The sequence below is a fragment of the Thalassophryne amazonica genome, chromosome 20, assembly GCF_902500255.1.
Source record: "Thalassophryne amazonica chromosome 20, fThaAma1.1, whole genome shotgun sequence".
Lineage (NCBI taxonomy): Eukaryota > Metazoa > Chordata > Actinopteri > Batrachoidiformes > Batrachoididae > Thalassophryne > Thalassophryne amazonica.
This window is the reverse complement of record NC_047122.1, coordinates 47,533,167-47,545,637: the sequence shown is the minus strand read 5'-3', so window position 1 is coordinate 47,545,637 and position 12,471 is coordinate 47,533,167.

Sequence of the window (12,471 nt, the reverse complement as noted above, 5' to 3'; positions counted from 1 at the left end):
GCCGCATGTGGCCCCCGGGCCGCAGTTTGCCCAGGTCTGGTCTATGCTTTAGTCTAGATTCTCCGTCTTGACTGTCTCTCTGTCTTAACTGTTTGATTGTATCTATCTTTAATAGCTCTGTCTTTCCTGTCTTATTGTCTCTGTCTGTTAGTGGTTTTCTATCCCAGTTTGTACTGTGTGTATATTTACTGTCCTCAGTCAGTCTCCATATTTATTCCCTCTGTCTGGCAAACAATTTCACTTTACTACTAAATTTAACATTTAAACATGATTTAAATTAGTGGAAAACTCATTATAGAGCAGATCTCTGTCATAGGTCCAACTGTGTTTTGTTTTTTAAAACTGTGTTAATGGGATTCCAATAAGAAAATGCTTCTCAGCAACTGAGCACTTTTTAAAAGAACAGAATGGAGCCTTTGTTGTCATTGTACATATAGAGACATACAAAGAAATTTGTCCTCTGTATTTAACTCATCATAATTAGTTAGACACAATCCAACCTCTAGGTTCAGAGGGCAGCTGCAGGTCCAGCTTTTGGGGACAACTCCAGATGTAGAGGCGCTTGCCTTGGTCAGGATTAGAGAAGGTGCAGACCGAATAGAATGTTTTGATTGTGAGAGGAAACCAGAGTGCCAAACTCCACAAAGAAAGGGTGGGAAACGATCCCATGACCTTCTTACTGTGAGGCACCAGTGCTAACCACTGACTCCACCAGTACAGTACAGTACTAACAGTATTTAACATATTTGGTCTCAATAAGAACACGGAATGTTGTGTTATTGTATATCAATATTCTAATCATTTATTGCCACCAACTCATCTTTTTGTAATGTGAACAGTTAGATTTGGAATCTGATTTCTTGTGATGTGACGACTGTGTGAACATCTGACAGATCATCATGATGTGAACCGTCTGGACAGAATCTGTCTCTGGTTAGTAGTGTGAACTCTACTGAATAGTTGCTTTTAGACACGTTGAACTTGCTCTTCTTTACCGCTGACTTCAACCATCTATGTATTAATGAAATGAAGACCAAGATTCCGATATTTAATGAAGTTGGGACAGATCCCTGATCTGAATGCATAGTCTCTGGTTCCATTAATTCTAAATGATGTCTCATTCAGCTCAAAGTCATTCACTGAGCCCATTAGTCAAAGTAAGAAAAAAAAAAATCCACAAGCTATTTCACAAGATCTCTGCAGCAAGTGATGAATGTAGCCTGGAGGATTCAAATCTGCTGCAGCCTTTTGTTCCAAGAAAGAAAATGACTGAACTTCACAAAACACTCTCCGCTTAATACCTTTACCAAACACCGTTTTAAATACCTCTGCGTCAACTTCAACACTTAAAGCCTTCTGAGAAATCATAACTGCTAAAAGACAACTAAATTTCTCCCAGTTCCCGTCATATGATGGCTTAATAAATGTAACGGCAGCTTGAGTTAAGCCACTACCACGAAGCTCAACAAACTTAAATACCCTCCTCCACGATGTAAAAGCATTTCATAATTGATGTCAGTAAAGTTCAAGACATATTCAGTGACTTGGAAATGTTCATGTATCCATCCCCTGACTTGTCTGAAGAAAACTGTCAATTAAACTGATTATTTACAGGTATTATACCAAAGGGGCTGATTACTTATGCAACCCATCATCTTGGCTTTTATATTTTTAATAAATTTATATCAAATTGTAGAGATTTGCTTTGAGTTTCAATTTAAGGAACATAATTTTAGAAATTTTTATATTGAGGAGCCTGATTTGCTTTTTGTATTTGAAATGGTATAAACAAATTAAAATGTGCGAAATACCAAGGGGCCCAATACTTCTGGAGGGCATGTACTTATGGACCTCAAACAAAAAAGTGCAAATGTCACTTCTCAATAAAACCTGATAAATAATCCACACTGTAACACCACAGGGAAACAGAAGTAGTAAATTAAAAGCTACTTTTGTATTAGCCTGACATATTGTGATATACTAATTGTGTTCATACTGTATTGCTCAGCTGTTGCAGGAAATAATGATGCAACATACACCGAACCTGCAACATTAACAAAATATCCATCTCTACTATACTCGTGTCCATGTCTGCTCGCAAAACATGTCAACTATAAAATAACTGACATGCTATTTAATTAAACAAAACACCAGATTGACAGAATTATAGCAGGGGTGGTGGCCAAGTGGTTAGTGCTCTTGGTTTCAGTGCGGAAGGTTCCCGGTTCAAATCCCACCCCAGCCACATTTCTCCATGTAATGTGGAGTTGCGTCAGGAAGGGCATCCGGCGTAAAAACTGTGCCAATTCAACATGCAGATCCACCTTGGATTTGCTGTGGCGACCCCGAGTGCAAAACAAGGGAGCAGCCGAACCAGATTGACAGAATTTGCAGCCACACTGTGCAGAAATGACTGTCACCTCAGGATGTGGAACAGCAGTTACACACATAACAGTAAAATCTACTTCTGGATTATGTCTGATCCTCCTGGACAAAGTCAAGTGTCAATGTGTGCATTAAAAGCTTTGTCACAGAGACCAACCCAACTGCTGCATGCTGGTTTTTACAGTATGGTAGGCATGCATGTGCATACAGGACAGAGACTCTTGCAGCGCATGCACACAAATACCACAAGGGGTGTGCCTAGAAAGTGCACAGCCGAGTGTTTACATGCATGCGTCACACTGTTACATCAGTTCCTGCGCCTCATACCTCTTTAAAGACTTTACTGGATCTGAACCAGTAGTCAGAGACGGTAAATGATACCAGACACTGCTTCTTATGTTGTGATGTTTTTACATGTTAGTACTCTTTTACAAGTTCTGTACTTGCGTACAGGATACTCCAGTAGGTACAAGCATTTAAGAATACAATCTCTCTTTTTCTTTGCTAGTTCTGTCTATTTTTTGCCTTTTTACTATGACATCACAGTCGCAAATCAACTTACAACCTCGCTCACGAGTCCACACGTGTGCCTCCTTTGAGAGTCATTGTGCATAAATGTCCGTATGCATGTGTGTACAAGAGATTGAGTGACACCTCAACAAGAGCGCCTCATAAATATTAAAAAAGCCTCATGAATATTCAGAGAGAGGGGGCTATGAATATTTAAACTATGATGGAGCACGTGGCCGGGTGACTAGACAGCCACAGAGATGAAACAAATAGATCTCCTCGTTTGGTTCTTAACCTTAGTGAGAAACAACTGCACAGCCTTTTTAGGCAACATCAGTGCTGATTAGAAAAGACAGTATGTTTACAGTTTTCATTGAAGCGGTCGTTCTGCGCAAGAGCAATGTTTTCCCACAGTCATTCATCAACTCTTGATTCAAACGAAACAACTGTTGAGTGTAAGATGATGGAATGTTTAAGATATATCTAATTTGCATCACAGAGGAGTCGATCAGTCGACCAGCTGGCTTTGGCTCGGCCGAGACTCTCACACGTCTATGACCCGCTGTCTGCTGCGTGGTAGCAGTAGTGCTTTGCCCCTAATTCCATGGACACAGGGGCAAGAGGCTGGACCATTAAGAGAAAAGGAATCAATCTTTTTCTTTGTTGTTTTCAAAAAGTGCTCCGTAAATGCTGCACCATTTTCAGAAATATCTACGTCAACACGAAACCACTGAAAACGCTGTCGTATATACAAGGTTGGGTAGGATTACTTTGAAATGTAATCCAAAAGATTACAAGTAATCCAAATGTATGTATATACATACATGTAATCCACATGTATTCTTTCAAAGTAATCCTACCCAACCTTGCGTATATATGTGGTGCATTAATATGCCTACAAAAAAAAAAAAAAAAAATGGAGATGTGCGTGCGCATAAGAAGTTGAACTTCTGCTTTGAGTTACACTGGATTATAAATTGACTAAGCTACAAGAGAATGCTGACTGGAATCACGTCACTCCAAATACGCCACTATAATTTGCTCTATTGAGATATCCCATAATCCCTTGCGTGCCAGAGAGGCGCTGCAATCAAAACAATGGAGAAACAACACGACAATTGTTTTTATGCCTTTCATAACATTTATAAGCGATTGCATGCATGAGAACCCTGAACACTTGCTAAAAAAAAAAAATTCCAAATATTCCATGTCTGCTACCTTCAACCTGCATGGAACTTCATAAACCCAAACCAAATTCCAGATATGCTATATATTACTCTGAAACAAACAGCACAAACAGTGTTGGAAAGGACAAGAAGCAAGGAGTTAAGAGAGAGCATACTTCAGTTTTAGTGCCACAGATAATTGAAAAAAATCTCTCGAATGGTGATGCAAGCACCAAATTTGGCACAAATACACCTTAGACATTACTCTTTTGAAAAGGCAGAGTGTCCACTTGAATTTTCAATAGGCAGCCAGGTAGGGGTCAATTGAAGAATTACACAGGGGTCAAAATTAAAAGATGCTCCAATCATATTGAAAAATATGCTACATTATTTGCCTGATCACAGAGATTCCAAAAAGGTATATTTTGGAGTATCTGTGACTGAATTCTATGGAGTTATGGGATAAAAACAGCAAGAATGGTGACAAAGGTCAGTTTCAGGTTGTGCAGGGTTCAAAAGTTAAAGTTGCTCTAATTTTGGAAAAAGTGATGCAAATTAGTTGAGTTAACAAGGTTTTAAAAAGGAATAGTTTGGACCATTGTCATGCTTAGTTATCACATTACTGGGTAACATATGTCACATGTCATAGAATCCAATGGACGTCGACCTTGTTTGCTCTTTACTTTGGACACCAAGCACTCAACACAGTCAAAACAGTCTCATTTATTAATCCTATTAGCTCAACCAATAATTTGCACCACTTTTTACTAACACTAGAGCAACTTTAACTTTTCACTCCCGTACAAACTGAAATCGACCTTTGACAGCATTTTTGCTATTTTTTACCTCTCAGCTCCATTGAATTCAGGCATAGATGGCCAAAACTATACCTTTTTGAAATCTTTATGATCAGACAAATAATATGGAATACCTTTCAATATGATTGGAGCATTTCAAAATTTTGACCCCTGTGTAATTCAATTGGCCCCTACCTGACCGCCCATTGAAAATTCAAGTGGTCACACTGGTTTTTCCAAAAGAGTAATGACTGAGGTGCATTTGTGCCAAATTTGGTGTTTGCATCACCATCTGAAGGATTCCTCTGTAAATATTCTCTTAACTGCTCCACTATTTCGTCCAGAATGACAAGAACAGGATGCGATCGTGGCTCGAGGCAGTTCCTCATTGTGAATAACAGTGAAATCACTTGAGATTCTCGCGTGTTTATATAAAACAAAAACAATAACGACATCTTAAAACCTGGGGGACTATGACATTATCCTTTCACAAAAGTTCTCTATTTGTTGTACACATGAAAACGCAAAGGCGGCATTTTGAGATTTATCCACTCTGAGACCCGCTTGCTAGAAGTAGGGTTTTCCGACTCCAAAAACGCTGGTTCCGCGTGGATGAAACACTGATATGATACAAAACATTTTGCAGATACGCCTAAACTTGTCTCTGTGTGGACGGGACAGAGGAGGGAGGAGTGACCAAAAACTGTTGCCTCATGGTGTTCAACAACACTAACTGCAAAACACAAAAACCATGACATGAGGAGCCACAAAGACGAGAAACTGGCTTAAAGCCGTGTTACACAGGACAACCCAAGAAAATGCAACATGCCACAGCACAATCAAGATGCTACTGCATGTGCTCGTGGGGAGCGTGTCAACAGTCATGTTTTCTTGTGATCTAGATATGGCACTGTGATCTGGATTTTAGTGTGGGGAATACAACGGATGTGGGGATCCTGGTGTGAATGCCTTTTGCTCTTACCACCAGCAAAAAAAAAAAAGAAAAGATAAAGTGTGAAAGTGTGTCTGGATGTCTTGCATTTCCTCATAAAAAAGGAGGAATTCAGCACACATGCACGTTATTGTTGCTGCTGAGCAACCTGTTGTTTCTACTCCTTTTTGCAGAAGAAATTTGAGCAGTCATCAGCATATGCATTCTTTTTTTTTCTTTTTTTTTTTTTTTGCAAAAATTAAATCATCAACAGCTGTAAAGTATTTCTCTCTCATGTGGTTTTATTCCTGACATTACCAGCGGTTAGTCGACCTCGACACGACGTTCATGACATAACTGCTGAGTTTAAAAACCATCTGAAGCTGTGCATCGCCTCAATCTGCACGTGTGTGTGTGTGTGTGTGTGTAATCTCGTACACAGCTCACCGTAGCTATGCTGGAGTCAGTGTTTTCACAGTTACCGGTAGGATGCAGACATCATTTGCAAGATTATGTCTCATAACCTAATTTTGCAAATCTTCCTGTAGATGTTGAAAATGTTGACAATAAACAGGATTGATTATTTCCTACCACTAAAAGAGATCAGTACGCGTACACACTGTGTTTCCCGTACTATCAGCTTAAAAAAAGAGAGAGAAAACAACACACACACACATACAAAACCTGCTCTGGTCTAAAACAACCACAAGAATCTAAAAGCGTACCCCCCCCAGGAAAGCAGATGATGAATTCAGACGTGTGCGTCAGCAGTCAGAATTACAAAACTGTGAGCAGCGAGGAATAATTTGGGTTCAAATGTGGGCTGGTTTGCACAAAGCTGAAACAGTATGAGGGGTTTTTTTTGTGTTATTTTGTGTGTGTGTGTGTTTTTTTTTTGGGGGGGGGGGGCACATCATTACTGGTTTTATTTTCTGATCGATGACAGTGCCTAATGGCGAACACCTTCCAGTGGAAAACAACAAAATCAAAGCTTAGTTTGCAGGGTGTGTGTGTGTGTGTATGTGTATATGTGTATGTGTGGACGCGGCTCGCATTCACGCCACGTCAGTTAGAGCCGTATAGACATCAGAGTGTGTGTGTGAGAGAGAAGGTGAAGGAAGTGCACCTGTTCAGTGACAGACCCTGACTGTGTGGGTTTGTGGTCTATAACGGATGTTTGACAGGCTGATGAGTTCCAGCACTCACACACTGCTTCCTCCTACTCTGGCGTCTCATCTCTTCAGGTGGTGGGTGTAAACTCCCTCCTTTTTCTTACTAAACGCCACTCTTTCCCATCTCCACTCTCTTCCCTCCTGCTCCTCCGTCCTTCCACGTGCGTTGCTTCCACTGATTGCGAGTTTGACAGGTCTTCAGAGGGAGAGGAATCAAACAATCTCCTGAATTAGACAGCCCACACAAACGCACGTCTGAACTCTATACCATCTTCGTCAGTTGTGGCGGTTTTTCATCTTTCAGTCGCAGGCACCTTTGTTGAAAACACACTGTTCACAACAAAGGCAGAGAAAGCCATTTAGCTTTGAAGAACAGAAAGCTGCGAACAGCTTTTAAGGTTTATTTGCATGGAGAGGAGGGAGCCGGCTTCCTCTGCCTTAATTGACCCATCAGCTTGGCTGAAATTTGCAAAGGTTTCACTGATATGAGGATATTCACAATGCAAATGGATTTCTGACTGGGACTGTTGTGCGATTTAATGTAATTTCACATTTAAACACCATATTTCTACAGTTTTCAAGCAGATAAAGAGGAAGCGGGACGCTGCTGTGCTGTAATTACACCTGCTAGCTGCACACAAGCAACGTATGTAAGTGCGAGTGCACATAGGACCAAGTCATCCCATCTGCAAAAAGAAAACCTGCACCCTCTTGGCCCTTTCTGGAATGTCTTTGGACATCACTGCATCACTAATCTGCAAAACTGTCAAAAAGCTTTGGAACCATCCCCAGCCGCACGTACTATCTATTCTTTTAATTTGGGCTTTATTTCCCATTGCGTTGGATATTTTGTCATGTATTTGTCCACAAGCGACCTTTAAGCAACCAGCATCGACCCACAAAACTGAGAACAGCTTGCAGACAACCACTGCTGCTGGCAACAGGCTTATCGCGATGGCGTCAGGAAGGGTGAGGAGCACCACAACCAGCAGGTGGAAGACAGACAACAATGTAGGAAAGACAAACAGCAGTCGCAGGCCATCACTTCACCAACAGACTTTGTCTGTGTCAACTGCGGCCGCGATTGCCAAGCCAGAACTGGACTGTTATGTCTCTCAAGACGCTGCTCCCAACATGATGAGCAGTGACCAACCAAGGCGCTACAATCAACTTCCGAGATGGACGGATGCTGACGATTTGTCCACATAGTTGCCATCATGTTTCTCCCTGCATTTGCTGGTTTGTTAGTTGACACAGACAAGTGAAGCCACCAATGGGAGGAACACATTGGCGAGTGCACGGTGTACAGTGTTCAACAGTGGCAGAGAAACTACCACAACAGTACCCAACTTTCCATAATGACATGGCTACAACTAGGTACAAGATATTCTGGCACCCTATGCTGCATTCAGAACTTCTGGCACCCTATGCTGGTGACCCTATGCTGCATTCAGAACTTCAGAAGTTCAGAGATTCTGACCTCTCGCTCAGAGATAAATACCTTAAATGCTATGTCGGACCAGAATTTGTGCTCGGAAATTCATGAGGAAATTGAGCAACCCAAGGTACCAGAGGTTACGTCACAGCCATAGCAGGCCCCTTTGCAACTGCTAAGACAATGTTACTAATGTTGAAAATGCATCTTTAAATTCATTAACAAAACATTTCTGCTATATTCACATTCAAATTAGTTGTTACCATCACCACACATCAGCAAAAACATCCGACAGTTTAATTTAGCCCAAAAGATAACGTTAGCCTAGCTTTGCTGCTGTATAGGCTAAGTAGTTGAATCATATTTTGAGGTAATCTCATGAATGCACTTTTCTGGTAGTAGGGTTTTTTTTTTATGTTGGGTCTTTGCAAATGTCGATGGGTTCTGAATGCATCACTACACTTAAAGTGGCTATGAGAGAACTGAGTAGCGCCAAATGGCGATTATTTCTATTTTAGCCATTTTCTGCAGCTATGATACTTGAACTGAACTCGCAATGTCGGACACAATTTCTGCTAGAATTCAAAATGGTGACAGAAGTCCCACAGAAAGATTAATAATGTTGCACGGTTAAAGATTTTTTTTTTTTTTTAAAGAAATCTCTAATAAGGTAGTAGTACTGAAATATATTGCTAATTACCATATAGTGCTACTGCTGACTTTTATAAATGTAGCCAGTCGTTTCCCTCATACATCCAGCAGGTGGCAGAAATGTCTATGGGATTTGATATAGGCAATAAAGCTATTCTTTTGATTGATCTGGTGCATTAAACAATTGATAACCAAAAACAATTGAAACCCCAATAATCACTTTAACATCATTATGTGCTTTATTTAAACTCACCAAGTTATAAAATGGTAGAATTTACCGTTTTTGAGTTATTGTCTACACAAGCTGGCAGGGATGGACTAACACTCACTCGCCTACTCACCCACATTTTTTGCTGCCCAAGCCCTATCCTGTTATCATTAAAGGGGAAAACAAACAAAAAACAAAAATCACAACCTAATTTTTATCTGCATCTAGGAGATCAATATTTTATAAAGAATAATGTACAGAATCTAAGTGTGCACACTGTGACAACAAAAAACACGGAAGGAAGCGGTGATGGGTAGAAAGAGGAGGCGAGCCCACAGCAAACCTCTGGACAGCCAATAATGGGATGAGTCAATAATGTCGTAATACTGTGGTGCAGTGCAGCATACCTGGAGGGCTCAGACCTGTTGATGCAATCAGCGGTGGATGGCTGGAGTTTTGTCTTTGCTCCCATCTGTCTTTTCGGCACTTGGCTGTCAACCTCTCACAGCCCCCACTCCCATCTTTCCTCCCACAAACTCATGCCTTCCCTCTCCTCTTTGCTCATTATGTGTGTGGCTGTGAAAAGGAAAAAACGCCAGTGCTGCAAAAGACACTTCTTGGGAGACAAAGAGGAACAGCCATATTTCACAAGTTATTCCCACTGGCACATTAGTGTGTGGGTGTGTCATGTTTTATTTTAGAGTTTTCACATTTGGATTCACTTGTCTTTTATTGTGCCAATTAATGTTCTTTTTAAGTAATGTTTCAACAAAAGCTTGTTCTGATATCAAATGAGTACGGTGGCCCAGAGTGGTCAACAGGATTGCACAAGGAGCAACTCGAATGCAGGTCACAGCACAAATGCAAAAATGACAACACTAATACAAATTAAGCCACAACTGAAGTCTGTCTATATTGTCAGTCAAGGTTTCTGGGTTTCTATCCCTGCTGGTGGACAGATTGACCATTTCTGCTACCGGACATTTTGCAAAGCTGGACGAGGTGGAAATTTTTCAAACTCCTGAATCTGCCATTTCCAGAAGCGCTTCCCGGGTTGGAATGAGGCTTGAAACCAGTCTCCACTGCCTCGCAACTTTGCATATCATCTTAAATGGTGTTTCTTAAAATAAGGGTCGGGGGTAGGGTTTAATTTTCGTAAAATATACAAAACATTTGAACAATACTTCAAATTGGGGACCATGGCTGTGAGCACTTCTGGGAGTCTCATGCAGTAGCACAATTCCAATATGGCTCAGATCACATTTGGAAAATGGTTCAGATTCACAAACTGTGTGCAACAGAAATAGTCCACCTGTCCGCCAGCAAACTGGACCAATAATATAGATGGATTGCTGCTCACTTTCATTGTGGCTTAATTTGTATTCATGCTGTGGCTTTTATGTTCAGATTGCAGATTTACCTCCATGTTTACCTGTCTGGACCACCGTACTCGTGGGCTGAGCCACGGTGTCACGAAGCTCAAAACATTTAATCTGGTGTGATTTCAGTTCGTGTTCTGAAAGTGTCATCTGATTTTTATTTATAGGCAGACAATAGCGAAAGCTTTTGTCTTCACGTTCCTCCATCTCCTCCTCCTTTCCCATCCTACCATCTCCATTGAGGAGAATTCAATCTTTTCTTTCCCTCTGTCCTAATTTTGATTTCTCCCTTCCTTCCAATCTAATTTTGCACATTTATGATTCCATCCTAAGTGGACTCTCCTCATGTATCACTGACCTGAAGCCTCCGAGCCTCCTCTTCTCAGCCGTGGGCATCATGACCATAAGCTGTGTCGCAAGGCTATTTATATTTGTTCCTAATGAGGTGAGATTTCTCTCCGCCATAGCAACGGTCTCTATGGATACCCTGCACTTGGATACCAGATCCCATCCTGTTTTAAATGTCTTATTATGGGCTGCATCTTCCCCTGTGTATGGTAGCCTAATTAATTCAGAATGATCACCCTTCGCTGTATGAACAGCACAGAAACACCTTCAAATATCCAAGAAAAGGAGAAATTAAGCACAACCTTTACACCACAACACTCAATGAAGCCCCGCTGGTCAATTTGCAGCACCAAGCAGAGGAGCATTAAAGCAATTAGGCAACAAAAATGTTTTTTTTGTCACTCATCATCAAACTCTGCAACAAGCAGATGAGGGAGGCGAGACCTCCACAGGTGTGCCCCTTTATCTGATCCAATACGGCCGCGAGCAGCATCAGTCTTTTACACGGAGCGAGAGGCTGATGACGGGTGCGCTATTGATCAAGTCTGAGGTGTAAGCAAGGAGCTGGTTGTAGCACACGACCTGCCACAGCCGAGCTCAGCTCATTAGAGATGCTCTTAGCCGCTGGAGGTCACACAGGTGCTGAGCCCCGCTGTCGCACTTCCTGCCACAAAAAGCGAGACAAGCAGTCAATAAAATGGCACAGCAGTTTCTCAAGAAAGCCACAGCGGTGCAAGTGCACATATACACGCAGAGATGTGGATGTTGTTTTTGTACAGTTGGAAATGTTCCTGATGACATGTTCTGAGACAGCTGCACGCACAGGTATGTATATATATATATATATATATATACACACACACACGCAGTTGCTGTATTGTTATGGCATGTCCACCGTTGGCAGCTTGTTTTCCCTCAGAGCTCTCACCCTGCGTGTGATGACTCACAGACGACGGGGATAAAGGGGAGGCAGAGACCCGGGAGAGGGAAGCGGGGCCCGTGACAGGCGGGAACGGAGAGCCTGAGATGGCTTTAATGTAACAAGGTTAAGTAAAATCATACCATTAATGGCACGTTAAGAGATTGCTTTGACCTCTGCTCGTCTGTCTGCATATGCAAGTGCACACGTTTGGCTGTCACCCCACCATAGCAGGTGGCAGCGATGACGTCCTTCTTCCCAGCAGCGCAAACTTTCTCTCTGTGCCCCGTTCTCCGGTGTCAGTCCCGCTAGATTCTATCATGCCTGAAATTCACTCATCATATCAGGTGGCTTCACTGTACCGCTTGCTGACACAAAGTGCGTGCATGCGTGTAAAAGAGTGAGAGAGAGAAAGAGAGCGAGATAAGGGGGAGAAAAAAAATAATACCCTCCCACACATGCAGGAACATAACACAATGGGCCGACTTGATTACACAAGCAAAGCCGCTCGAGCTGACAGGGGGAACAAGCACTAAAAAGGAAACAAACAAACACACACACACACACACA